This window comes from Schistocerca gregaria, unplaced genomic scaffold (assembly GCF_023897955.1).
Source record: "Schistocerca gregaria isolate iqSchGreg1 unplaced genomic scaffold, iqSchGreg1.2 ptg001287l, whole genome shotgun sequence".
In the NCBI taxonomy this organism is placed as follows: Eukaryota; Metazoa; Arthropoda; class Insecta; order Orthoptera; family Acrididae; genus Schistocerca; species Schistocerca gregaria.
Window position 1 is genome coordinate 37,501 of NW_026062599.1, and position 5,000 is coordinate 42,500.

Genomic DNA, 5,000 nt, shown 5'->3' on the forward strand with positions numbered 1-5,000 from the left:
GCTGTACCACATTATCGCTTAACCTAACTCTGGTTGTACCACATTATCCCTTAACCTAACTCAAGTTGTCCCTTAACCTAACTCAAGTTGTCCCTTAACCTAACTCAAGTTGTCCCTTAACCTAACTCAAGTTGTCCCTTAACCTAACTCAAGTTGTCCCTTAACCTAACTCAAGTTGACCCTTAACCTAACTCAAGTTGTCCCTTAACCTAACTCAAGTTGTCCCTTAACCTAACTCAAGTTGTCCCTTAACCTAACTCAAGTTGTCCCTTAACCTAACTCAAGTTGTCCCTTAACCTAACTCAAGTTGTCCCTTAACCTAACTCAAGTTGTCCCTTAACCTAACTCAAGTTGTCCCTTAACCTAACTCAAGTTGTCCCTTAACCTAACTCAAGTTGTCCCTTAACCTAACTCAAGTTGTCCCTTAACCTAACTCAATTTGTCCCTTAACCTAACTCAATTTGTCCCTTAACCTAACTCAATTTGTCCCTTAACCTAACTCAATTTGTCCCTTAACCTAACTCAATTTGTCCCTTAACCTAACTCAATTTGTCCCTTAACCTAACCCACGTTGTCCCTTAACCTAACTCAATTTGTCCCTTAACCTAACTCAATTTGTCCCTTAACCTAACTCAATTTGTCCCTTAACCTAACTCAATTTGTCCCTTAACCTAACCCACGTTGTCCCTTAACCTAACTCAATTTGTCCCTTAACCTAACCCACGTTGTCCCTTAACCTAACCCACGTTGTCCCTTAACCTAACCCACGTTGTCCCTTAACCTAACCCACGTTGTCCCTTAACCTAACCCACGTTGTCCCTTAACCTAACCCACGTTGTCCCTTAACCTAACCCACGTTGTCCCTTAACCTAACCCACGTTGTCCCTTAACCTAACCCACGTTGTCCCTTAACCTAACCCACGTTGTCCCTTAACCTAACCCACGTTGTCCCTTAACCTAACCCACGTTGTCCCTTAACCTAACCCACGTTGTCCCTTAACCTAACCCACGTTGTCCCTTAACCTAACCCACGTTGTCCCTTAACCTAACCCACGTTGTCCCTTTGCCTAACATAGTTCACTGCTCGGAATCTCTGGTGTCGTTGTTATCCTCATGTAGATGTCTTGCGAGTGTTGCTTACTTTCCACATATTCCCGCTATCCACTGTCAATTGTACTGCAATAGGACTATATCGCCGCCCCCCCCCCTCTGTCCCCCTCTTTGTGTCTCTGTCCTCTCAAGCTGGTCGGTCTGGCGTTTGAGTGTTAAATGAGCCTCGCAGCTGTTCAGTTGCATTCAGATGTCGACGCCCTCAGTGTACGTCGTGGTATGGTCTGTGTCCATTGTCCGCTGATGTCGTACGCGTAACCCACACGCTGTACCGATCATCGGTCGTTACGTACAGAGTGAAGTAGTGTGATACGTGTGACCGTACGCTGGCTGTGCCCAACGGTGTCGAATCTCAATTTCCATATGTTGTGCTCGATGCTACTTGTCTCGTCTCCCAATAACAGCTAGGTTGCACTGTGGTACGCCGTAGAGGCGTGTGGGAGGAACGTACGAACGCATTGTATGTCACCCTGGGTCGCTGGGGGTGGTGGTGCGGTGAGTCAGGTCAGGTCAGGTCAGGTCAGGTCAGGTCAGCGTGAGCCGTCTGATGTAGTGACGCGTGTATTCCGACTTTGTCGTATTGCCTCACACAAAGTGCTACCCTGGTGGACCGCGTTCCATATCTGGGACATGCCGCAGATGCCGGTTGACAGTGGATCGCGGAAGGGACATCGCATACGTGCGCGGGCCACCTTCCACGTGTTCTCTTCTGCACATGTCGCAGTGTGTATGTGGTCTGATGTAGCGTGTCGTGACACATGACATCCTGGCATGCAAGAATTGTTGAATTCGCAAATGTAGGTGGACATCTACGTTTACTGCCCAAGATACGCAAATGAACTGGAAATCCGTTGTTGAGCGGTTGTTCACGCTGGAGGTGAATCTGTGATGGCGACGATCGGTACAGCTATTAACCGGTTGTTTCAGCGGTACCCGCCACATCCACACACGTGACTAGGTCCATGTGGGTATGAAGCGATACGCGGCGGTGGCTTGGTGGGACTGTTCCCGGCCGGTGAAGGGGGGCCGCCCGGCGTGTTGGCCGCGCGCTGCGTGGGCGCACGCGCAACAGGCGGCTGGTGGGGGGCGCCGAGTGGCAGGAGCGCCAGCCGACGGGCCCGGCAGGCGGTGCAGCTACGCTGCGGCGCACCCTGCACGCGGCGCCTGGCGGCCAAAGTTGGTTCAGCCGAGCCCGGTGCGAAGCGCGGTGGACATCTGCAGTGTGCTGGTCTGATTGAGGACTGTGTGCGTTGAGGATGCGCCGCCGCCTGGCACTCGGCGCCGCGACGCCGTCTGCTGCTCGGTCGCCCCAGCGGTTCTCGCAGGTGGTTTGTATCGCAGTTGTGCGGACGTGTTGGCGCGTGCGCTGTGCTGGGAGAGTTCGCTTCTGCACCCAAGTGGGGCTTTGCCCTTGTGTGGCGCTGGCGTTGGAGCTGCCGGTCACCATAGGTGGCGCGTGTTGTCTCCCGCCGGCAATGCCACGACAGCACGCTCCCGGGCCTCTGTCGGCAGCGGCAAGCTCAGTTGGGAGCAAGGGTGTTCGCACTAAAACCGTCTACTCGCCTAACTCCGGGCGATTGCGCCTCTCTCGAAACCGACCAAGTACCTAGGACGGCGCTGCGCGCCGCCGGGACCTGAGAGGGTTTCGAGGTGTATCGTGCAGGGGAGCTCGGCCTCCTCCTGTTTGCAGAATAATTGAGCGGACGCTTGCGTGTTCGCGCGGGCCCCCGGGACACACTCCCGGGCGGCCGGCTGCTCAGCTCTAGTTGACGCAGCTCCCTGGTTGATCCTGCCAGTAGTCATATGCTTGTCTCAAAGATTAAGCCATGCATGTCTCAGTACAAGCCGCATTAAGGTGAAACCGCGAATGGCTCATTAAATCAGTTATGGTTCCTTAGATCGTACCCACGTTACTTGGATAACTGTGGTAATTCTAGAGCTAATACATGCAAACAGAGTCCCGACCAGAGATGGAAGGGACGCTTTTATTAGATCAAAACCAATCGGATTGGCTTGTCTGGTCCGTTTGCCTTGGTGACTCTGAATAACTTTGGGCTGATCGCACGGTCCTCGTACCGGCGACGCATCTTTCAAATGTCTGCCTTATCAACTGTCGATGGTAGGTTCTGCGCCTACCATGGTTGTAACGGGTAACGGGGAATCAGGGTTCGATTCCGGAGAGGGAGCCTGAGAAACGGCTACCACATCCAAGGAAGGCAGCAGGCGCGCAAATTACCCACTCCCGGCACGGGGAGGTAGTGACGAAAAATAACGATACGGGACTCATCCGAGGCCCCGTAATCGGAATGAGTACACTTTAAATCCTTTAACGAGTATCTATTGGAGGGCAAGTCTGGTGCCAGCAGCCGCGGTAATTCCAGCTCCAATAGCGTATATTAAAGTTGTTGCGGTTAAAAAGCTCGTAGTTGGATTTGTGTCCCACGCTGTTGGTTCACCGCCCGTCGGTGTTTAACTGGCATGTATCGTGGGACGTCCTGCCGGTGGGGCGAGCCGAAGGGGTGCTTTCGCGTCCCGAGGCGGACCCCGTTTAAATCCTACCAGGGTGCTCTTTGTTGAGTGTCTCGGTGGGCCGGCACGTTTACTTTGAACAAATTAGAGTGCTTAAAGCAGGCAAGCCCGCCTGAATACTGTGTGCATGGAATAATGGAATAGGACCTCGGTTCTATTTTGTTGGTTTTCGGAACCCGAGGTAATGATTAATAGGGACAGGCGGGGGCATTCGTATTGCGACGTTAGAGGTGAAATTCTTGGATCGTCGCAAGACGAACAGAAGCGAAAGCATTTGCCAAGTATGTTTTCATTAATCAAGAACGAAAGTTAGAGGTTCGAAGGCGATCAGATACCGCCCTAGTTCTAACCATAAACGATGCCAGCCAGCGATCCGCCGCAGTTCCTCCGATGACTCGGCGGGCAGCCTCCGGGAAACCAAAGCTTTTGGGTTCCGGGGGAAGTATGGTTGCAAAGCTGAAACTTAAAGGAATTGACGGAAGGGCACCACCAGGAGTGGAGCCTGCGGCTTAATTTGACTCAACACGGGAAACCTCACCAGGCCCGGACACCGGAAGGATTGACAGATTGATAGCTCTTTCTTGATTCGGTGGGTGGTGGTGCATGGCCGTTCTTAGTTGGTGGAGCGATTTGTCTGGTTAATTCCGATAACGAACGAGACTCTAGCCTGCTAACTAGTCGCGTGACATCCTTCGTGCTGTCAGCGATTACTTTTCTTCTTAGAGGGACAGGCGGCTTCTAGCCGCACGAGATTGAGCAATAACAGGTCTGTGATGCCCTTAGATGTTCTGGGCCGCACGCGCGCTACACTGAAGGAATCAGCGTGTCTTCCTAGGCCGAAAGGTCGGGGTAACCCGCTGAACCTCCTTCGTGCTAGGGATTGGGGCTTGCAATTGTTCCCCATGAACGAGGAATTCCCAGTAAGCGCGAGTCATAAGCTCGCGTTGATTACGTCCCTGCCCTTTGTACACACCGCCCGTCGCTACTACCGATTGAATGATTTAGTGAGGTCTTCGGACTGGTACGCGGCATCGACTCTGTCGTTGCCGATGCTACCGGAAAGATGACCAAACTTGATCATTTAGAGGAAGTAAAAGTCGTAACAAGGTTTCCGTAGGTGAACCTGCGGAAGGATCATTACCGACTAGACTGCATGTCTTTCGATGTGCGTGTCGTGTCGCGCAACACGCTACCTGTACGGCAGTGGCCGTGCGCCGCGTGCGGAACCACGCGTGCCTCTCAAAACTAGCGGAAGTGTTGTTGTTGTGTGGTACGAGCGCTGAAGCTCTGGAGCGGCTGGCCTGCGGTACCTGGCGCCTGGCGCCGGTTTTGAATGACGTTCGCCCGAGTGCCTGTCCGCT

The 5,000-nt window shown here is 53.0% G+C and overlaps 1 non-coding gene across 1 annotated transcript; it reads left to right on the forward strand.

Annotated features, from left to right (window-relative positions):
- The first annotated feature begins 2,886 nt into the window (after nucleotides 1-2,886).
- LOC126330423 (small subunit ribosomal RNA) lies at nucleotides 2,887-4,779 on the forward strand. Its single transcript, XR_007562879.1, has one exon. It is a non-coding gene; the product is annotated as a small subunit ribosomal RNA (ribosomal RNA).
- Nucleotides 4,780-5,000: the final 221 nt, after the last annotated feature.